We start from the raw sequence: 24,618 nt of genomic DNA, 5'->3' as shown, positions 1-24,618 counted from the left end.
TTATTCAGAATTCTCGATAATTTAGCGTCATTGACATATTTAGTAGGAAAGGCCCTTACTGTTAGTTTCCTTCTCCAATATCTGTAGCAGTGTGCCTGACTGGGCTGGTTAGTAGTACATCGTAAAAGGGCGAGGAGATTACTTGCCAATGAACTGACGGACTAACAGTAGTGGATTGTTAGTTAACGCCTTGTCCGTCGTTTTCGCTTTGTCCTGTACAAAGTGCTGTTTCGTTCTCTTCAATAATTAATTCAGTATTGTTGATGTTAGCAGACTAGAGAGTTTTCAAATTGTGTTTCTTAAAGTTTTCGTTGCTTGGGCACGTATATGCGCCATCTTAAAAACGTAACGTGCGTATATCTACGAGGTTAAACGCATGCGTGACGGCGACGAACGTTAACACAAAGCTTTGGGTAGCCTACTCTGGTACTACCTACCAACACACACGTGGCAAAACATAAAGCAAAAACAAATAATATCTGCGTTCGTCACGTCTTCTTCAACTCTGGTGTCTTGTCTACAGCGACTGCTAAGTTCCAAAATAAGGCCTTGCGAACTAACCCGTTCACAAACGCTTCTCATGAGGAGGCTTGAATTTTGCATGTCCCGCCTGTGTTAATGGTAGCAGAAATAACGCGGCCGTGGAAGGACATTACTGCTGAGAATATTTAGGGGTGTTTCGCACTTGTAGCCGCCAGGAATGAGTCAGAAGTGTGCTGTAGGTGTGCCGTATGAGCATTGGTTTCACGCTACCGTGAGTAATAACCGTTATCCCACGATATCCCACTGTATACTGACAATACGTTGCCTCGGAATCAAAAGTAAAACAGGTAATGAACGACAGCCTGCTTTGAACTAACAATTCTAATGGTTATCGCAATTCGCAGACAGGGACGACACTAAGCAACTGCATTTGGTCCAGCTGGTACAGAAATTTGGTACAGAAATAGCGCACAGATTATCACTCCACGCGAAGGTTCGTAACACTCATGAAGTACCTATGGGCGCGTTTATGTTAGACGTTCCATCAATTTCAAGCGAAGTTCTCGCATCCACGTAGTTCCCGTCACTCTTTATGTGCCATGCTCCGTCATTAACAGCTACAGGGTGCGTACGATCATCGATTTAATTCAAACTCCTACAGGTTTTCTCATCCCTCACGTCCGAAGACAAATTTTGGCTTGGAATTTTCTGACATCATATTAATCGTTAAACAAGTGTTGTCCGATCGCTGGAAAGAACTGCAGCTATAACCGGGTGATGCGAAAATTTCCAGACTTCTGCGTTTCGATATCACGAGTTTTCAAACTTCAGTCTCTCTATTTCCCCGTTCTTCCTCCTTCTTCTGTGTCTTCAACAATTGAACATCTGACTAAGCTTGGGTTAAACGATAACTTGGGTAAAGTTAATTGATGGCGTCCGAGAGAGCAATCGGAAAAAACGAAAAGCACCGTTCCACTTTCAACGCAGCGCCAACTTACACAGCGAGCCCTGAGAGCACTTTTTAGCGGGTACGTCTTTTAAGGAACAAGTGCCACGAATAAATGGCGAATGCACGCTATGTTTGTGAAGAAAACGTCATGCATCGTTAAACTCGTGGATGAGGTGCGGTGACTCGTTAAGAAAAAATAACATTAAAGAATTACCTCCATTAAAGTTTTTTTAATGGCCGCTCGTAGCAACAAAACCAAAAGAAAGTTGTTTAGAAATGTTTATAAAAAAGAATACAATTTAGAAAATATTGAAACAGGCTCTCTATTGAAGCAATGTGCGTTAACTGTGCGCGTCAGTTAGTACATCGTTAGCGTTTGGAACATTTGTTAACTGTTACCCAGCCCAAAACAGACCATTTTCGCACACTTGCCGGTAAAAAACCCCGTGCCTGTTCTTGGTGCGACCAAAGCCGCTACAAAAAAATGTTCCTAGCATCCACAACGCTTACATATTGCACAGAAATGCATATAGTACCATTTACACATCATTAAAAAGATATAAATAAGCTAAAACTATTCGTAAGAACTAAACTCCAGCCATTCACGTTGTAACACTTAACATATTTAATGAATGCCGTCATCTCATGGCAAAATGCAGTTAGGAACGATGAGCTATGGAAAATAGGTTGCTGTGCCGTACCACGTGCGTTGTTTCTTATCAGTTCCTTTTTTCCCCTTTTATTTCACGCCCTTCATAACAGCAGCAGACCCGCTGAGATGGAGTTGTCGAGAACCTCAATAAATTATTAATTATGCAATACGAACGGTGACTCCAAATTACCTTCAGCGTGAGGTGTCGCTGAAGTCATCGAGTGCTGCAAAAAAGAAAGAAAAGTTTACGCGGAGGTGCCAGATTATGGCCAATGCTGGGGACTCCATTCGCTGGATTTTAAGATTTATGAGTTTTTAACTTTCGGGCGCTGAAAACAGTACACGTAAATGAGCTTAAAAGCGAAGGGGACCACATCCAGGCGCCATGTACAACTCCTACGGACGCCACCAAGACCAACATTCTTTCACGGTTATATCAAACACCAGGTTTTTTACACTCATTCCTACGGCCCCGGATGTTCCTACCTCCTTTCTTTCTATAAAAAGCACCCGTTTTTCCCGCACCACCTCGTTTCAAGCATGCAGCTATAAGGGGGGCACTACCAGGACTTCGCGGGCACTCGTGAGCAATTCGCTCGAGGTCGTGTTCCGTGGGCCCACACTGACTGTTCAGTTCTTGCTCTTTGATCTCTCTCTATCTCTTGATATACCCTTTCCCCCACCCCTGTTGCAGGGTAGTCAACCGAACCACGACTTTTTTAACCACCCTGCCTGTCCTTTTCACATCCCTCTCTTTCTTTATTTCTCTTTAGAGCATAAGGAGGTTTGCCATTGTGCATGTTCATTCAGTCCTTGAACAAAAGTTGTAACAAGAAGAAGAAAGTGAAAGACATAGAAACTATAACGATAAAAAGAAACAAGAAAAGTGTGATCGATGCGTTCATGAAAAAAAGAAAGAAAATATCCACAGTAATACGTCAGCTTGTTGTTATAACACTGGATGGTCTGATTTTAATCAACCTCGCCGTACCACCATCGCAAGCAGCAGCAGCAGAGGCGATACCAGAAGCAGTGGCGATACCAGCAGCTATAGCGCTGCCAGGTCGGGAGGTTAATTCGCCTAGGCGATGCCGGTATGCTCGAGAGTTTGTATTTTGTTTTCTTTTCATTTTATTTTTTGTTTCATTTTTTGTTCCCTGTTTTTTTTTCATTTACTTTCTGCCGTTCGCCGGCCACGCCCCGCACTCTGACGCGGCACCGCTTCCGGCTTCTCGCGCAAGGCGTCATCACGGGTGTCATCGAGTGCACGAAAAAAAAAAAAACGCTAGAGAAAAAGAGAGGGTCGGAGGGGAGTGTGTCGTTAATGCTGGTGCCAGCGTTTTCTAATCTGCGCACACAAGTATATACGCACACAAGCGCGTGCACAAAGGTGCCGCGAGCTCAATCGCATAACACCCTGCAGGACGGGATCAGTCATCGCACTAGGAGTGCTTATTATATAAACTCCGTTCCCGAGTCCTTCGCTCCATCACTCACTCACTCTCCGGTTCACCCAATCGCACGCAAGAACAGGTACGTAGGCGCACGCGCAATCGACGCACGGGCGGGCGCGACACCAATTAGTTTGATAAACCTCCCGGATATCACACCGCAAAAAGGAAGAACACCAAAAAGCAGGCTAGCATGCGAGAAATAAAAAAAAACAACAAGATTGAAGCTAAGCACGATCTATCGGCTCAACAGGGTGGACGTTGCTTCGACGCTGCCGTGTCAGAGTGACGGCTCGCGCTTTTAATCTCGCCTATGCAACGCCTGGGCTCGCGGCAGTGGCGAACTTTTGTTGCCTCGTGTTTTTTTTTTATTATTGTTGTTATTCTTTATTCGTTCGCGTAACGCCGGCAGCAAAAATGAATAATTGATGAAGGTGGCGGCAGAAGGACGTTACTCAGCGAACAGCTTCGACGTGGTCACCGCCCATGGTGGCGCCACTGTGTCTTTGCCTTCGATCGTATTTTTTACTATTTTTAGTTGTATCGCTTACGCTACTCTGATTTTGCGTTAACGTATAGCGCCTGAGTTCCCAAAGTGTTGCTTATATATATATATATATATATATATATATATATATATATATATATATATATATATATATATATATATATATATATATATATATATATATATATATATATATATACGGACTCTCTCAAGCAGCACTTTGAAACGGTGCCTGACGTAAGAGCAGCGGCTAAGCCTGACTTTTTTTTTTTCTTAGAACTCGTGCTTGTTGCCAAAGTGTGTACGGGTACGCCGCAACAAGGTGGCCAGGCGAGATCACGCGAGCCTTTGCGATTCCTTCTACGCACTTCCTGAAGCTGCGTGCCTGGGCGCACTCTCGCGAATTAGGCTTGAGCTTGGAACTTCACTCGGTGTAACGACGTAATATAAGCGTCTTCATGGCTCTCTTCGTTTCTCGGGCAACTTTCAGAGAGTGGGCTAGCTGTGCTTGCTCACGTGCGGGCATATTGCATACAAAAGATGCGGTTCTCGCATCCTCCACAGCTCAGTAAGCGTTGCCCTGTTACTTCGCGTTGGACAGGCTGTTAGCTGTATCACGAACTATACAGCCTGAAGCACCCCAGCAGCGGAGGCATGCCCCTCACCACCAACACCGCTGCTCGGGCCTAATTGTACGTATCTTGAGAAGTTTGTCATTTTTTTCCACTTCTCGGTCGCACTAAACTACTTGCGAATGCTTTTAGGGGCAGTGGTTTCACAAAAGAGCACACAGCTGAGCTGGCATTGTTAAAATCGGTAAATAGTACTAACTGAACTTAACGTTCGAGACACACGCTATGAAACATGAGACATTGCAATGATTGAATGTTTCTGTATTTGAGGTGTTTTTTTTCTAAAAGAGACAAATGCACTTTAAATGAAACTGAGAAAATCGCACTTTTTTTCTACTGACAATATTGTTGGGCCTGCTCAAACAACGTTTTGCCAGTATGTTCATCTCCCCTAAATACTACAAGTCTATAATGTGGCTAAAATCTACATAGCCAAATATCGTCAATATTGCAGAGTAAAGTTTGTATTTGGCTCATATAGACTGAAACATTTCCTTTATACATGAATTAGCTCTTTAAATAAGTGCAAAATGGTTCGATTGTATGGTATAGCAATATTTCGCGATAGAATTGACATCGTACTTGTGCTTTCGTCACTGCCGAGCTTCGACACATGTTCGTAATGGCGATTACTAGACTTAGAGAGCGGGTGGTTCTTCCTGGCAAAAGCGCCACTATTCTAGACTGTCATCAGTGTTTTCTTTTTTCTGGCATCAATTGAAGGCCTCGAAAAGTGTCCCAATTAGTTTTATGTCATGCCTTTTCTGACCACTTCTTCTTGTTTAGGGAATAGATAGACGCCCAATAACTTTATTTCATACCTATTTTATTTACTGTGTAGGAGTGAATGGAGGACAAGATACTGTTGCGCTAAAGTCGAAAGGAATTACTATAAAGCAAAAAAGCAGTAGGCAAGTCAGCCTCTTGCTCTTGATAATCGAGTTTTGTCATTAAACATCATTTCCTTCAGTAAGTGCCAACTCCCGCTAGAAAACCTAGTTGTGGAACGTAAGCACGATAACATAGCAACTAAGACACAAACGAAACATTTTGGATGGGACCATGTTGGTTGTTTTGATCATGTTTCTTTGCGCAGTGCTCGTTTAATGAATTTGGCTAACATTTATTGAAACGGTTCGAGTATTTGACTCATTTTTTATTAGAAACTGCCTTTTCGAGCTCCCCAATTCGATTATAACTGGTCTATAAATTGAAGATACTAAGGCATGCTTTACGTTCTACTGACTGAAATTTAGCCTATAGTTTCAGTTCCTGCATGTGGCTCTTTTAGAAAAAAAAACGCCTCATTTACAATATTATCGATACTAACTTTTCCAAAATGTTTTTTAACGGGTGCTTAAGGCATTTACAAACATTTTTTTTTTTTTTTTTACATTCTGTCTCCATACGCGGTTTCTGCAACTCATCTCGACCAAACGGCTTACCTCGTTTCGAAAAGAAGAAAGCCTCAATTGCGAGAGCGTGTGTATTAAAGGTCACCTGACGTTACCATTTACCTGAACGCCTTTTTCATATGTATGAGTCTCTGCTGGAGGGAATTTCATGCCAGGTTTTGAGAAACATATTGACACTGATTTTCGCAATCACCCATATATGGCCGCCGGTTCTGAAATAATCAGAATTCATTCCACTATGATGCCTGAGTTCACAGTGACCGCATGAGGTACCTCACGAAAAAAAAAAACTGCTTGGAACCGGTCCCATCTCTCCAGCTTGCTCTAGTAAAGCTTTATTAAACGCAATAGGCAAGAAAATAATGCGAGTACTACATAGAGGTGTCACAAAATTTTGTTTTATTTCATTTAAAGCCATGGGTCACGTCTTTGGGACCTCTGATTAGAAGGGCAAGAAAATTATTACGAGAGTATACGACGCTTAAATACAGAACTGATGCAGTGTTCAGCAGTTCAAACGCGATAATTGGCCCGCATACCGGTCGGCACCTTTTTGCGCCAAAGACAAGCGCCGCGGGGTTACCGAGCGGGCTCATAACGTGGTACAATTAGCGTAAGCCATGATCCCGCATTGTGGCAGCGTTTGAACTATACAGGCGATGACCCACCGCTTAATAGTGGTGCAAATCAATCACAAGCCGTCACGTGGGCTGACTATCACCCACGTGCGAAAGAAAAATGCCATGAAATGAAACAAGCACAAAACTTCGAAGGTTCCGAAATTGCAACGTGGCTCTGACTACGTCGTCTCTACATGCTGTGAGGCACGATTTCATTTTGCTTACTGGGCCTAACAACGCGAGAACCAATGTGTAGCTGCTTTTTGAAGAGTTAGGAGCACTCGAGGTGCCCAGGCTGCCTGTCGTGTGCTCCCGTATGCTGTTATCTTACGATGTCGTCGTCTCTTGGCCTAACGCATGCGAAACCGCGTATGTTTTAGCCATCTGTAATCTAGCCATGCATAGCAAGGGGGCAGGAAAGGAAAATGAGGCCAAGGAGGACTGAAATGAGAAAGAGAGGGAGAGAAGAACGGAAATAGGCTGTCATCGTATCCTGTCATCTTATGTCACCGCATGGCGCGAAGCGCCCAAAACAATGCACAGCATAGCCGTTTGTAGTAAGGGGACCGGAAAAAGAAATCACGGTGAGGAGGATTGATGACAGGGTGACGAATATGGAAAGGAGGAAAGGAGAGGTTGAAGGATAGCATAGTCGTGTATCGCGTCACGCCGGCAGTACCGTGTATAGCACAGCCATCTATAACCAGGGGGTGGGAAAGACGTGTGTGAGAATGGAAAGGAGGAAGACAAAGGGTAAAGCGTAGTAAAGTCATATATGGCTTCAGGCAGGCAGAACCAACCATAGCGTAGCCATGTATACCAAAGGTGGCAAAGGGAGAAGAGGCTGCTGAGTGATGTAAGGGTGAGGAGGACCGCATTGAGTAAGGTGTCACGCAAGCAAAGGCATGCATAGCGCAGCGGTGTGTACCAAGGATCGGGCAAGCGAAGTGATAATGGGGAGGTTGGAAATTAGGAATGGAGAGCTAAAAGCATAGCGCAGCCAAATATGGCGTCACGCAGGAAAGAAGATTGGTAGGATAGCCGGGTACAATAAGGGACAGCGAGAGGAAAGCGAGGGCGCGGATTAGAGAAAGGATGAGGGGAGAAAATAAAGCACCGTATAATACTGTACAGTGTTAGCCATGCAAGACAATGTATATCACACCCAAATCTTGCACAGCTGCGTATAAAAGAAGAGGGTAAAAGGGAAGTACGGGTGAGGAGAAAGGAAAGGAGGACGGGATTACGCTGTCATCGCATGCTGTTATCTCATGTCGTCGCTTGGCATTACGCAGGTCAAATCATCTATAGCATAGCCAATTACAGAAAGTGGGTTGAAAAATGAAGTCAGGGGAGGAGGAGGAGAGTAGAGGATAGCATAGCCGTGTATGATGTAGCAGAGCAACTGCACGGATAATAGAAAGAAGGTTCCGGAGGAGCGTTAGAAAGAGATAAGAGGAGAAGAAATCATGCCACGGCTAAGACAAGCGTGTAAAACTTCGAGATAAAAAATTCGGCAGATTGCATGTACCTGGGAATAACGTTATGTGAACCATGCGGAGAAATGTGACAGTGTTGCAAATTTTTTATTGAGTGACACGTCATAAACTGACGCTAAATATATGTACTAATGTTACACGTACAAACATAGGTTTAAGAGTTGCAGATGTTTATCTAACCGCTTGTTCGCACTTGCGGAACGATGCCAACTGGAACATGCGTATTAGCAACGCCAGAAGCTGATACGAAGCACTGGTGCTCGCGGGCATGCTGACCCTGAACACTGCCACATAAATCAACTTCAGCGCATGACAACTAGCCACAATTGACGTTAACCCGACGTGACGGCTGTATCAAAGGAGTACATATGTAATGCTCCTAAAATTGGGCAGGCAGCACTGGAACCACTATTGACGTTTCACGAAGATTAGCGTCTATTTGAAAATTAGTTCCGAGACCTGGCGTAGCTCTGTCGTAAAATGCTTCAGTGCCACGCAGAATGCTTGGGTTTGATTCCAGCTGTGACCCCGAAATTTATTCTTTGCCTTCGTCGGGTCGACGCTATCGATGTCGGGTATTTCTTGAAACTCGCGTGTTCAAATTGCCCATGTGTATTTTCGTCGTTCCTGGGTAGATACTAAGTGTCAATCACCTGTGGCAAATACCCGCATACCAGCGGCACATACCCGTTCTGGGTATGTGCCACTGTCTGGCGGGAATTGTTTGACGACGTGCGTGACGGGATTGTGACATTATTCATGTCTTGACCAGCACGTCATATTCGTCAAACCATCTTACCCTCCCATGCTAATTTTTGTTCACGCCACGTTACGGGGGTGACCACGAGAGCACCCAAACGCAAGCGGCTAGATAGATAGATAGATAGATAGATAGATAGATAGATAGATAGATAGATAGATAGATAGATAGATAGATAGATAGATAGATAGATAGATAGATAGATAGATAGATAGATAGATAGATAGATAGATAGATAGATAGATAGATAGATAGATAGATAGATAGATAGATAGATAGATAGATAGATAGATAGATAGATAGATAGATAGATAGATAGATAGATAGATAGATAGATAGATAGATAGATAGATAGATAGATAGATAGATAGATAGATCCTCCTCCTCATCATCATCAGCCTGACTACGTCCACTGCAGGACAAAGGCCTCTCCCATGTTCCGCCAGTTAAACCCGGTCCTGTGCTTGCTGCTGCCAATTTATACCCGAAAACTTCTTAATCTCATCTGCCCACCTAACCTTCTGTCTCCCCTTAACCCGCTTGCCTTCTCTGGGAACCCAGTCAGTTACCCTTAATGACCAGCGGTTATCCTGTCTACGCGCTACATGCCTGTCCCATGTCCAAATAGATAGATACGCTCAAAGTCACCGAAGATCGCTAAGAAATGCTTCGCATTTAATAAATTCGAATGAGGAAGAATAAACTTAGTGGCTCAGATCACCACAGATAGTAATACTCTCCGCAAAAGTTGTTTGCCCGAGCAAAGTCTGTTCATTTTCCAGCCTATACAAGGAGTGCCCTCATGGTTGCAACAATTCGCACTTAAGCGCATCGATAGCCATTTCTCTTTCAAGACAATCACAGTCGGCAGTCTGACCAAAGTTTGTGTGTGTGTGAACGCCATTTCTTGGACTTCAGTGGCATTAAAACAGAGCACAGTGGTTTTCCGAAAGCTAGATCTTTTTTTTATTGAAATAGAAAATAAACGAATGAGTTTTTGTCACCGTTACTTGGCGACGGCTACCCCTTTCCACTTAATTGATAGAAATAAAAATACGAAAAAATAGCATATATAGATATATACAGTCCTACATGGGTGAGAGCAAAAGTTCTCCTATATGGGCAGAACAAACCCGTAGACCACACGCTCACTTTTAACTTTTGTCTGCTCAGTATTCGTTACAAATCTTCGTTTCTTCGAAGAACTGTTGCAGCACCTTCATTGCTTTGCCGTTTGTTTTCGATGGCCATGGACCTAGAATTTTATGGTCGCTCAGGATCTAACCTATGCAGTTCTTGTTCTAGTCGCCTTCGGTGTGTGTCGTGTTTCGGACAGTCGACCAAAAGTGACAGATATCCTCGTCGTCGTGGCCGCATGAACATGCTGACGATGTTGCACGATGGATACGAAGTAGGAAGTGCTTTGTGTAAGCAGTTCCGAGTCGTAGGCGATGAATGAGTGTGTCGATATGTCTTGGGAGGTCACGGTCTAATTGGTACTCAAGATTAGAATCAACAAAATATAGGATCGATTCATTTGTTTTGTCTGTGAACCAGGTAGACAGGCATAATACATGTTTTGTTGTTCTTAAAATTCTATTTACATCATATTGAGATACCGGAATGAGTCATTTTTGCGTAGAATTATGAGCGGTTTTCGCCAACTCATCCGCCATTTCATTCCCCTTAATTCCGAAGTGACTGGGAACCCGCTGAAATGCCACTCGATGATTCGACTTCGTAGCTTCTGAGAGCTTTTTGGTATAGCGTAACTCTATACGCACATCAATGTGTCTTGAAGTGGCACTTTCCACGCATGCCAGTGCTGCCAGAGAGTCTGTAATTACCACCCATTTTCTTGGTGTCGTTGACAGTTTAATAAAGCTTATGGCTTGCGAAATCGCTACGAGCTCCGAAGTTGTTGAAAAAGAGAGGTGGCCCAACTGACATGCATATTCTTCGTGCAATTCCGTAATTATGAATGCTGATGTCACTGTCTCTTTGGTGACGGAGCCGTCAGTGTACACGTGAGTGTATCCTTGGTACCTGTCAAACAGATGATGTGATGCCAACTGCTGAGCGGCAACGGTTGGCACTTCATGTTTGCTGCGAAATGTCACACGAATATTCTGTCATGGCGATGAACGAGAATATGTAACGATGACCAGAAATATCATAATCATATCGACCTATAAGTGAATAGGAACGTACATGTAAAGAATAGAGATAATGACGGCGTCAGAAATAACAAAATCGAAAGACCCATTTGCTCGCCACCAATGTGTAACAGCATTCATTTCCGTAGAAACATCAACTTGTAGAGGCTGCGAGCTTCAGGTTTTTTTGTTGCAGTACGTGAGGCATACGGTGAACAAAGCCTTGCAACAATTCGCGCCAACATCGACAGTGGCGCCATTATTCGAAGCCATATAACACTCCTTCATATATGAACTGAATGGTGGACGGTTTCGAAATACGAGCAGTCGAGTGCATCGTTTCAGCATTATCTATGATACTCTTGTTTCACATTTACTGCATTCGTAAGGCTTCGAACTTGAGCCGCCTAATATTAGCGACACAGTCGAACTAAGTTACTTGGGTCTACAAGTCTGCATCGTCTGGCACGAATGCACCACGTTTACGTTGCTGTAGTTACAAATTAGATAGATAGATAGATAGATAGATAGATAGATAGATAGATAGATAGATAGATAGATAGATAGATAGATAGATAGATAGATAGATAGATAGATAGATAGATAGATAGATAGATAGATAGATAGATAGATAGATAGATAGATAGATAGATAGATAGATAGATAGATAGATAGATAGATAGATAGATAGATAGATAGATAGATAGATAGATAGATAGATAGATAGATAGATAGATAGATAGATAGATAGATAGATAGATAGATAGAATTTTTTGAGCACTGACACAGAACCAACCCCTATCTTATACAGCGGCGCTCTATATCGATGTGGCAATCCACGACCATGAATACCAGGAGGGACCAATTCGCTTGCGACACGTTGATCGGCGTGCTGCTTTAAAAGATGTCGGTGGATCAGCAAACAAGCGTTGTCCAAGTGGCGTAAAAATTTTTGGCAGTCACGCTCATATGAGGCAGAACGCACTTCAAACGTTGTCTAATATTAAGCGTCATAAGGTAATTGCAGTTAAACGTATACGTATAGCGGTAGCGCACATATAATCACATGGCCGTACCTGACAAAAAAAAAATGTTAATAAGCTGACATTGATTCTGCAACAGCTGGCCGTAGTGATTGCTTTCTTCGCTTTAACTTATTTTTCTTTCGCGAGGAAATCAATGTTCAGGCTTACTTAAATAGAACATTGTGAAAGGACGTTCTTTGAGAGGCGAGCCGACGTAAAACCCATGACAGCAATTTGAACGAGACAAGGGCGACGGCCTTTGTGACACCCGTTGTACGAAGCCTTCGTATACCTATATTCAAAGTATCTCTTCCACGACCGAATGTACACTTCTAAGTTATTTTTCGCGTCTCTCACGTGCCTTTTAATGCTCCCCTTTTTGCGACCGCCGACCAGAAAGCAATAACCCCTCTTTGATCCGAAAAAGGAAGCGCCCTGAGATGTCAAAATGTCGTCCCGCGTTGCTTTGAATGCGCTCGCTCCGTTCTTTCCAACATTTCGACGCAATTTCTAAGGTTTTACTCCTCTCCTGATCTCGTAATCCCTTACCTGCATTAGCACCGCGTGAGTTGCTTCTGTTATTTCCGTAGCGGTCCCTAAACCGCTTAGCGACGTCCTTGCGTTCTCCCCCTTTTTCTCGCTGTGCGCGCCGCAGCGAAAAGGGCGCGCATTCAACGAGGCCGTGTCTGCGCGCCGCACCTGACACAATTATCTCGGGCGCCAACAATAAAGAAACGGCCGCGTGCGCTGGCAGCCGCCGCTGCGAAGCGTTAATGCCGTTAACCTTTCCTCCTTACGTAGGCGACCGGGGTCGACGATTGCACTTTTTAAACGAAATTCCCTACTCGCCTACATTACATTACAGTAGAACGCCTCTGTTCAGATTCACTCTCTCGCGTTGTTATTTTTTTGTTTTTGCATGTGTAGACGTTTTTATAAGTACGTAATGTAACGAAATTAGTTTGAGATATACGCGAAAATGGCGTTCACGTCTCTCGGATGCAGTGCGCGAATGTAATAAATTGTACTATAAGTCTCTTTTTTTAATGCAAGCAATTAGAAGCAACCAAGCGATGCTACGCCATAGTGAATTTTTTTTTCTTTTAGGGAGGAGAATGGGAGGGGGGAGAGGTTATATTATGTTTTGTTCATGTCCGTCTTTTGATGTTAATGTATGTTTGTGCGTGTATATATACACATGCAAGATTGAACAATTTTGAGGAGAACAAACTATCGCCCGCCCAAGAGACGACAGCGAAAATGAGATGCGGAGGCCGGACGATGCATGTGTATACGACCAATGTAAAAAGTAAATGCACGGAGAGGTAAGCGTGGCGGTTGTAAATCTACGGACATTCCAGGAATTCCAAGGACGCAAAGTTGTCTCTTCAAAGCTGTTTTATTGGTTCGCGCTCTCAACATACACCTTCGTTTTGAAAACCACCTTTTCTTCTTGGTCGCTTTCTCCCTCCCGTTTTTTTTTTCAGAATTTTTACTTTTTTTCGGAATTTTTACGATTTGTACGTGTGGTCACGAGCCCCGAACAATTTGTGACTGACTAATTTCGTGCTCGGCGTGGCTCGGATTCGCAATCGTTCCCGGGGCAACATCGAGAGAGCGTCGGCCAGGCGACCTCACATCCACACCCATCTTTGCCACGTAGATATATATATATATATATATATATATATATATATATATATATATATATATATATATATATATATATATATACAATTAATGAAACTTCGCATGACCTTCTCCGTGAATTTCGCGAGTTTTTACATAAATGTGCATCTTGCGCTGGCCTTGCTCTCAATCCCCCTTTTTCGTCTTTCTGTTTTTTTATTTCTTCACTTCGGTTAATGACCTGTGAATCTGGTTTCACAACGAAGAGCTCTTGTTATTTTTATTTTTGTTGTTTTTTTTCTTTTACACAACTTTTGTGGTGTGCGTGTTCTTCTTTTTATGGTATTTGTAACATTTAAGAAATTTCACACACCCGTCGAAATTTGTCTAGCTCTACATTGCGAGGGGACGAGCTGCTCTGTACGGACCGCTCATCCTCTTGCTACAATTCAAATAAGTAATATCTATCTATCTATCTATCTATCTATCTATCTATCTATCTATCTATCTATCTATTTATCTATCTTACTATCTATCTATTTGTCTATCTATCTATCTGTTTGTCTATCTATTTATCTATCTATCTACCTATTTGTCTATCTATGTATCTATCTATCTATCTATCTATTTATCGTTCGACAAATAAGTGATATCTCAGCATAGGTATTCATCTGAAAAACTAAATATGTATGCAAGATGCCTATCCCCCTTTTTTTAATCTCTCTGTTGGTCTGCTTTCGGTTCCTCTAGCCTCAAACAAATATAAGCTTTTCCAAAGCCGTCTTCAGCGCTTTGTTTGCCTCTTCTTCCCTGTATGTAGCCATTGCACACACAACATTCGTTTCTGGGACAACATGCCACATCTTCCCGTCATCTTCACGCCGTTCGAGAACGCGGCTCGACGTGTGCCGCCCTTCTCACCCGTCGAGATGATGGGCGAGAACGACGACGCTTTCGTAATGCTACGGTGACCGAGGGCGGCGTCTACAGGAATTCGCCTACATATACTTGCGCGTGTACCTTGTGTACACAGCAGCCGTCGTACATGTGCGTACCGTGCCATACGGCGACGACGACTGCGACGACGTCGAGGTCTCCGTCGCCGGCGAGCGCGAATATTGTGTGAAAGGAAGGCGAGGGTGTTCCTTTGTCATCTTGGAAGTGAGAAGAAGCGTGGTCTCGCTCGCTCACCTTCTACTGCAGCGTTGGTTGGAGAGGCGTCACGGGCCGCCCCAAGCCGACTCCCCCCCCCCCCCCCCTCGGCTTGTTACGGTGTACGCTCAGCCGTTTAATTTTATTTCGATCTCTGGGTTTCTTCATTCGCCCGCTGGAGACATCGTGTGTGTCTGAGGCGTTGCTCGCGACGATAACCCTGCGAGAACGCAAGCGTGTTACTTCGGTTGACGCCCCGTGGTGGTCGGGAGCGTTTCGTTCTCTCCGTGAAGCTCATCTCCTCCGCGTGATAACCAAGGTGCGAGTTGAATTCAGAGGAGCTCCCGAACACTGTGGTTGGCCACTTTCGGCGCGCTATCGCGGTGAACTTTTTTGTCTATTCAACTATTTTTTTTTTCCGGAGGCGTGAATTTCGGTGCCACGCAGTGCCCAGCAAGTATTCTGTGGAGCGTCGCTTGAACAAAGGTAGGTCCACTGACGAAAACATTGATTTTCAAGAATTATTTGCATGTGTTTATATTTTTTTATCAACTCAAGGCCCTAAGAGATTAATATGAAGAAACTGGAAGGGTTAATGGGGAGTTTTCACATAGGCACAGCAGCCACGTTGGTTCCTCAAATAAGTAGCGTCAAAGCCACAGCGCATGCGCGAGACTTGGGTTTTGCGTTGGAGACTCCTATTTCTCGAATTTAGCGGGAGCCGCAAAGCCTGTGCCAAATGTTTTGCGTCAGATAAACGTGATGTCACCCACCGGCCCCCACTGCTCTCGATCAATACTAGGGTGACATGAATTAGGGGTGTGTCCAAAGCACCGCAGACCCTATTCGAAAGCCCTTATATCCCCCTGATTGAACCAAAGCGAGCACGCGCAATGGGCAGCCTGCCGAGGTGGTCTAGTGGCTAAGGTTTTCGGCTGCTGACCCGCAGGTCGCGGGATCAAATCCCGGCTGCGGCGGCTGCATTTTTGATGGAGGCGAAAATGCTGTAGGCCCGTGTGCTCAGATTTGGGTGCACGTAAAAGAACCCCAGGTGGTCGAAATTTCCGGAGCCTTCCACTATGGCGTCTCTCATATCCACATGGTGGTTTTGTGACGTTAAACCCCACATATCAATCAAATCGAGACGCAATGGGCTTTGGGGCACTAAATGTTTGGTAAACCTATTAGAAATGTGTAACGTTAAAACGGTGCGTGAGCGTTATAATCAGAAGACAAGGATGAGAAGAACATACCCTCTCGACCTTCCTTTACTTATTCCTTCGTATCCGAGGAATCTGATCAGGATATGTGGCAAACGGGGATCCGTGTTTTAAGTGCGTGACAAGAAACACGAAGAAATTATATGTGACATCCGCAACATGTACGTCGTGCGTGATGCCACTGCACAACGTGAAGCACTTGCGCTCCTGCCAAAAACTCCCTCTTGCCGCACACATGCGGAAAAATACCGCAGGTGGTACTTTTCCGCATCACACGCGTTTGATTCTCTGGAGATACGGCGTAAAACTGGCAAATATAGGCGGGACATAGTCTTATCACACGTCCGGCTTCTTCCTGCTTCTCTTAATTCTCTTAAGCCTGAAACTCGTTTCGAACCGACGCAACGCGGGGCTTGTATAGTCTTCACGCGACATACTCTGCCGAAACGTTCCTGTTCGCGGTACATTAATTCGTGGCGCTTGTGTATGTGTGTTGCGTGAAGTTGTATGAAATTGGCACGAATACCCGTTTGACTTGCCGCGAGCTTTACATAACATTAACGTGCGATTATAGAACTGGGGAGGGGAAAAGGGGCAGGTGTTAGTATATAAATTAGCTTACACTTTAGGTACGTTTGCTGCGCCGTGATGGACGCGAGGCGTGCTTTTCTATATAAGTGACAGGGGGGGGGGGGGGGGGGGCATTTTCTTGTTGTAAAAAAGAGACTATATATATATATATATATATATATATATATATATATATATATATATATATATATATATATATATACTTGTGCTAAACGTTCCAACCCGCACTTATGCCTTTGTGCCTTTGTTAAATTTATCTTTGTGTATATAGTGGCATAGTTCCTTGATGCATATATATATATATATATATATATATATATATATATATATATTGTCACGGGGTCGTGACGTGGCCGAAGACAGGAGACTTCTTGTTGGAATATAACTGTTTATTTGGGCGAACCTGTGCCCGGTAAACAGAAAGTCCAATTACAGCAGCAGTCTCGCACAGATTGCAGTCTCAGACTGATAGCGGCGAACGGAGCGTCGGCCTTCGATCAACAACTGACAAGCGGCGAAGCGCGTCGGCATTTATACTCCCGCCGTCGAATGTTCTAGCGCTATCGCTGGCGGCGGCGAGCGTTCCAGAACAATCTGTACCATTCGCACAGTGGGCGTGATCTTATCGAAATGATCTACTACAGTCCGGAACCCTCTAGAAAACTGCAGGCGCGGTTTGTGCTGAGAATCGTGTGGTGTTTTGGGACGATAACCAAAACTTGGGAAATGGAACGTGGCATTGCCCCCCTCTGAAAAAGGCACCGTCTCGATGCTTTAACTAAAGATGAAGGTACAATAATAATGCAAGAAAGTACAATGAATAAATTACGATACAACAATAATACAAAAAAAAACACTGTTTCAGTTTGTTAACGCGCATGAAACGGCTTGAGGCGTGCGACAAGGACGACGTCAGGTCGCGATCGGCGTCGTTGAGAGTTCGTGATGCCGTCGGGGACAACCTCGTAATCAAGTGAGCCGAGACGTCGAACCACCCTGTACGGTCCGAAGTACCGTCGCAGAAGCTTTTCACTTAGTCCACGTCGGCGTATCGGCGTCCACACCCAAACACGTTCACCGGGCTGGTATTCCACGAAGCGTCGTCGAAGGTTGTAACGGTGGCTGTCGGTCGTCTGTTGATTCTTGATACGGAGCCGCGCAAGTTGTCGGGCTTCTTCGGTGCGATGAAGGTACTCGCTCACATCGAGGTTTTCTTCGTCGGTGACGCTGGGTAACATGGCATCGAGCGTCGTTGCCGGGCTCCTTCCGTAGACCAATTTGTATGGAGATATCTGCGTCGTCTCCTGCACCGCCGTGTTGTATGCGAAGGTCACATACGGAAGAATGGCATCCCACGTCTTGTGTTCGACATCGACGTACATTGACAGCATGTCGGCGATCGTCTTGTTAAGCCGCTCGGTGAGGCCGTTGGTCTGTGGGTGGTACGCTGTCGTCCGGCGGTGGTTTGTTTGGCTGTATGCCAAGATCGCTTGAGTTAAGTCGGCAGTGAATGCCGTTCCTCTGTCGGTGATAAGGACCTCCGGGGCGCCGTGACGTAGGACGATATTTTCGACGAAGAACTTAGCTACCTCGGATGCACTGCCTTTTGGCAGGGCTTTTGTCTCGGCGTAGCGGGTGAGGTAGTCGGTGGCTACCACGATCCACTTGTTTCCGAAAGCCGACGTCGGGAACGGCCCCAATAGGTCCATACCAATCTGCTGAAAAGGTCGGCAAGGTGGATCAATTGGCTGCAGAAGTCCCGCTGGCCTTGTCGGCGGTGTCTTGCGTCGCTGACAGTCCCGGCATGTCCTCACATAACGAGTGACGTCGGTGGTAAGACGCGGCCAGTAGTACCTTTCTTGTATCCTCGCGAGCGTGCGAGAAACACCGAGGTGCCCTGCCGTCGGATCGTCGTGCAGGGCCTGCAGGAGTTCTGGTCGCAGAGCTGAAGGCACCACAAGGAGATACTTAGCCCGAAGCGGTGAAAAGTTTTTCGTTTGTAGAAGACCGTTTCGTAGAAAAAACGACGCAAGTGCGCGCTTGAATACCTTCGGGACTTCGGCGGTCCTGCCTTCGAGGTATTCTATTAGGGCCTTAAGTTCCGGGTCGGCCCGCTGTCGTTCAGCGAAGTCGTCGGTAGTGATCGTTCCCAAGAAGAAGTCGTCATCCAGGTCGTCGGGTAGCGGTTGGTCGACAGGCGCACGAGAGAGACAGTCGGCGTCGGAGTGTTTTTTGCCGGACTTGTAAATGACAGTAATGTCATATTCTTGAAGTCTCAGGCTCCATCGTGCGAGGCGACCTGAAGGGTCCTTCAAGTTGGCTAGCCAACACAAGGCGTGGTGGTCGCTCACAACTTTGAAGGGCCTGCCGTAGAGGTATGGGCGAAATTTCGACGTAGCCCAGATGATGGCGAGGCACTCCTTTTCTGTTGTGGAATAATTTGCTTCTGCTTTGGATAGCGATCGGCTGGCGTAACTAGTAACCCTTTCAAGTCCGTCAGCCCTCTGCACAAGAACGGCGCCAAGACCTACGCTGCTTGCGTCAGTATGTATTTCTGTCTCGGCGAATTCGTCGAAATGGGCAAGTAACGGAGGCGTCTGGAGGCGATGTTTAAGCTCCTGGAAAGCGTGTTCCTGTGGCGTTTCCCATTTGACCTCCACGTCGGCCTTGGTAAGGTTAGTGAGAGGATCGGCGATGCGGGCGAAGTTTTTCACGAACCGCCTATAATAGGCGCACAGGCCCAGAAATCGGCGCACGGCTTTCTTGTCAGTGGGCGGCGGGAATTTGGCGATGGCGGCTGTTTTCCGTGGATCAGGACGAACTCCAGACTTGCTGATAACGTGCCCCAGAAACAAGAGCTCTTCATACGCAAATCTGCACTTTTCTGGCTTCAGTGTGAGTCCGGAAGTCTTGATGGCTTGAAGTACAGCTTCAAGGCGCCGAAGATGCTCGTCGAAACTCGAGGAAAACACGACGACGTCGTCCAAGTACACAAGGCAAGTCTGCCACTTCAATCCTGCCAGTACTGTATCCATAACGCGTTGAAAAGTTGCAGGCGCTGAGCAAAGGCCGAAGGGCATCACCTTAAACTCGAAGAGGCCGTCCGGTGTTATAAACGCCGTCTTCTCTCGGTCTCTTTCGTCGACTTCGATTTGCCAATAGCCAGTCTTGAGGTCCATTGACGAAAAGTACTTGGCGTTATGGAGCCGATCAAGTGCGTCGTCTAATCGTGGGAGAGGATACACGTCCTTTCTTGTGATTTTGTTCAGGCGGCGATAATCGACGCAGAAACGTAGGGTCCCATCCTTTTTCTTCACTAACACCACGGGGGATGCCCATGGGCTGTTGGACGGCTGGATAATATCATCCCGCAGCATTTCATCAACTTGTCTCTTGATGGCCTCACGTTCTCGCGTCGAAACCCTGTACGGACTCTGACGGAGTGGTCTGGCATTTTCTTCGGTTATGATGCGATGTTTCATGATTGGGGTCTGCCGCATTTTCGATGACGACGAAAAGCAATCTTCGTATTGCAGGAGCAGGGCCTTGAGCTGTTCTTGCTTATCGTTCGGAAGTCTGGGATTGACGTCGAAAGCTATGGGAGGGGCTTGGTTCCTCTGAGCAGATTCCGCAGAATCGGCGAGGGCGAAAGCACTGGTGGCTTCGACAATTTCTTCGATGTATGCGACCGTTGTTCCTTTGTTCACATGTTTGTACTCATTGCTGAAATTTGTGAGCATAACCGTTGCTTTGCCTCCCCGCAACTCTGCAATTCCTCTTGCGACGCAAATATTTCGGGTGACCAACAGATGCTGACTGCCTTCAACGACGCCTTCGAAGTCAGGTGATTCAGGAGCGCCGACTGAAATAATGACGCTTGAGCGAGGCGGAATGGTGACTTGTTCTTCCAGCACATTCAAGGCATGGTGTCTAGACGGCTGCGCGGCGGTAGTGCTTCTTCCCCAGCACCTCCACCAAATGTCACGGGGTCGTGACGTGGCCGAAGACAGGAGACTTCTTGTTGGAATATAACTGTTTATTTGGGCGAACCTGTGCCCGGTAAACAGAAAGTCCAATTACAGCAGCAGTCTCGCACAGATTGCAGTCTCAGACTGATAGCGGCGAACGGAGCGTCGGCCTTCGATCAACAACTGACAAGCGGCGAAGCGCGTCGGCATTTATACTCCCGCCGTCGAATGTTCTAGCGCTATCGCTGGCGGCGGCGAGCGTTCCAGAACAATCTGTACCATTCGCACAGTGGGCGTGATCTTATCGAAATGATCTACTACAGTCCGGAACCCTCTAGAAAACTGCAGGCGCGGTTTGTGCTGAGAATCGTGTGGTGTTTTGGGACGATAACCAAAACTTGGGAAATGGAACGTGGCAATATATGTATATATATATATATATATATATATATATATATATATATATATATATATATATATATATATATATATATATACTTGTGCTAAACGTTCCAACCCGCACTTATGCCTTTGTTAAATTTATCTTTGTGTATATAGTGGCATGGTTCCTTAATGCATAAGACTTCTCATTTTACCACAAAGTGCACGACAATACAAAGTTAATCATTCATCAATAGAGAGAAATAATTAAAAGTAAGAGACAGGGAGGTTAACCTAGACGACCTGGTTTGCTACACTGTACGGGGGTGGGGAAAAGGGTCGGAAAGAGGATAGATATAGAAAGATATGAAATAAATTAGGAAAAAAACCACATGCACACGCATTCAGGGAGTTCCGTTCACAGTCGTTTGGACAGGCCGGTTGAACGCAAGAAGCGCAGGAGCGCCTTCACAGCCTTCTTCTGCGACATAAAGTCCTGTCGGCAGCGCAGGAGTTTTTCTTCCGAAAGAGGCTCATTGTCCTGTTCATCTAGTGCATTGCAGAGTGACTGTCTCTGCGAGCAGTATTGTGGGCATTCACACAGAATGTGCCAAGTTGTTTCGTCACTGCCGCAATGGTAGCATGCAGCAGTGTCGGCCATTCCTATGCGGAATGCGTACGCATTGGTAAATGCGACGCCCAACCATCATCATTCATCAAAAAGTTTACAAAACGTCATGGTATGAATGAAAGATCGATCACAAAGTTATAAGAGTATTGTAGGGCCCCGTAGTGCGTGTCCTATCCGCAAAAGTCGTGTGCATGGTCGCGTTCGCGAACTGTGAGTAGTTGTGTGACAGATCACCAGGCTAACTAGGTTAGTTACTTGGGCTTGACGGTTTTGCATGATACAGGGTGAAAGCGCGTAATACAATAACCGACGTTAAGCTTGACACACACGAGCGCTGCTCGTGTATGCCAAGCCTCTTTTCAGTTTTCTTCTTAAGCGCTTTCACCCCGTATAGTACACCAGGCTAACATCTCCGGGAATTTCATTGAATATTGTCATTTTTTTTTTCTCAGAATAGTAGGATAGGCTGAGTCTCCCACAAGACCCATGCGCTTCCTTAAGTACAAGTACGTATATATAGAAATAACCACATTTGTGCCTCTTCCTAACAGCCCCTTTCACCTTGAACAGTTGCCAGATTGGTGTCAGAAAGACACGAGGATTAGCGGTGCTCTGATCACGTTTCTTCGTGTATAGGGGAGTTCGTTACGTTTGAAAAAAAATTGCCCGCAGCTTCCCTCGGGGGAACACTGAGGAGGATGCGGAGCATATAATTGGTTAACGGGGTGTTAAAGTGCGACTTACTTGGGTCGATGGCTAAATTGGTTAACGTGGTTGTGAAATGGGGTGTTAAATTGCGACTTATTTGGGTCGATGGCTAAATTGGTTAACGTGGTTGTAGGAGGGGGTGTTAAATGAGTGAACACGTACACACGTATGCGAAAGGGCGGCGCTGGTCGAAGGGACGTCGATCATTGTGTTTGTGGATTCGTTGGAATTCATTTCACCGCGACCTTGGACGTCGACGCGCCGTACAAACCAACCGACGAGCGGCAACTGAGCGAGCGAGCGCCGACCTTGAGTATATATACAGCGCAACGGCGCATGCATTGTCAGCTGTCGTATGTTCGAGAAGGGGGAGAAGCGCAACGGCGCATGCGCGCGCGTCAGCTGCCGATGTTTTCGAAGCGCGACGGCGCATGCGCGCGCGTCAGCTGCCGATGTTCTCGAAGCGTGACGGCGCATGCGCGCTACATTATACAGCTAGCGAATGTTCGTGAAGAGGAGAAGCGCACGCGGTGTGTAGAGGAGGAAGGGTGCACAGATGGTGGAGGAGTGAAGCGCGCGCGGTGTGTAGAGGAGGAAGGGATGCACAGATGGTGGAAGAAGGAGGAGGAAGCTTGCGGACGGCGCCGCACTACAAGCCTCGAGTATTAGATGCTCCGCATCTAAAAGTCTAACTTGAGATTGCTGGATCACCAAGGTCGGAATTACCAAGCGCTCGTGCTACAAATGTCCTGTCCAGCAATCCAAACGAGAGAGTAGTTCGTTGAAAGATGGAGGCTCGGAGTGTTGAGAAATCATCGAGCAGGATATGTCGCTACGGCCGACGTTTCGACAAATGTACTTACCTTTGCCTTTGTCAACTGCTTTCCTTGCGCACACGCTTCTTAGACAGAAAGATGCCACCTTCCTTAGCAACCAAGCGTTTACACTTGGGTTAGTTAATTGGGGTGGATACTGTGGAACATTGTACTGGTGAACAAAGATATGGGCAGGATGGGAAGAAGCACACAAGGCAAGGCCAGCGTTTCTGTTATTGGGTATTTTTGTTGTGTCCATACTGTTCGCCACTACAAAGATTCGCAGTATTCTTTAGCAGTGATGTCACCATGAATAACAGACGAGTCTACTTGACAAAACATTGCCACCAATGGCACTCTCGGTCCCGCAATTCAAGCCGACAATACAAGGCTCTATACGAGTACAGCTGCGTTTATTTTATCTTTAACGATTAGTTTTTGACTGCTGTACTTAACAGGTTTGCACGAGATGGCTTTATCTATTAGTGTGACTCAACATGGCTTTTCTGTTGTCGTCTGTGATTTTTATTACTTGGCATCCATCTTCTAAACATCGTATATTTATAACAAAAAAGGGACTTATTTTTGTCCGGCAACCAAAGAAGCTTCAGCAACCGGAGACGTTTGAAATGCCCTCGCATGCCCCATTTCGCTACATTGAGTCAACATTTTACAGAAAACTGTTGAACAGCATCGGTTCTGAAGCAATTGCTCTGCGTTCGTTCGGCGCTCACCGAGCGGATAAGGGGTTGCTGTATTTCGAAAGAGACGCCAACCAGCCCCATAAATTTGTGACCTACGCTCGTGACCTGAGCACCAATGGAGTGGCGTTCCGCCGAAAGGCTGGCTAACTCAAGAAAAAAAAAATACGTTTAACTTTGGAATAGTTATTCGATGACAAGCGCTGTCTTCTGCTAGCTGTTCACCGTTGCACTCGGTTACTAAGCAGGATTGTATACGTTAGGAAAGTGTGGCAAGCAAATAAAATAGTTGCACAGTTTGAATATTTTCATTGGAAGCCTGCAGCATTAGAGCGAAATGTCGACAGCCTGTATTCATGCAATTTTATGTGGAGCCAATCCATACTTCATGCAAAAAATAATAAAAAGGTGATTCCGGCTTTTTTTTTTTTAGTTAGTGGGAATAGAGAAACGTGAAATATATGACGTTTAGTCATTTTGCATACGCTTTTTCGTACGAATAATTTATTCGCTGGAATAGAAGCTATAGTGCAAGTTAATTATTTTCCGTGAGCACCACTGAAAATATTATCTCATCAGTGCGCACTGAATGCTGTACGTGGAACGTCCGTTCTTCTAGTTAAGTTGGTTGTGTCTATTGTCACACTGGTCTGCGAAGTAAAATACAGCTGA

General features: G+C 45.5%; 1 protein-coding gene across 5 annotated transcripts in view; it reads left to right on the top strand.

Moving 5' to 3' along the window:
• Positions 1–24,618, top strand: part of Octalpha2R (alpha2-adrenergic-like octopamine receptor) — a 707,334-nt gene that overhangs the window by 655,232 nt on the left and 27,484 nt on the right. The window contains exon 1 of one of the 5 annotated variants that reach the window (XM_037421701.2): positions 15,116–15,417. The exons of the other annotated variants lie outside the window; for them this stretch is intronic. The gene's annotated coding sequence lies outside the window, so the exon portion shown is untranslated. Of the gene's footprint in view, positions 1–15,115; positions 15,418–24,618 lie in introns of those variants that run through there. 5 annotated transcript variants of the gene reach the window in all.

Source organism: Rhipicephalus microplus, chromosome 2 (genome assembly GCF_043290135.1).
Source record: "Rhipicephalus microplus isolate Deutch F79 chromosome 2, USDA_Rmic, whole genome shotgun sequence".
NCBI classification, from domain to species: domain Eukaryota; kingdom Metazoa; phylum Arthropoda; class Arachnida; order Ixodida; family Ixodidae; genus Rhipicephalus; species Rhipicephalus microplus.
The sequence above is the reverse complement of the archived record's forward strand: the minus strand, read 5'-3'. Positions and strand labels throughout refer to the sequence as shown.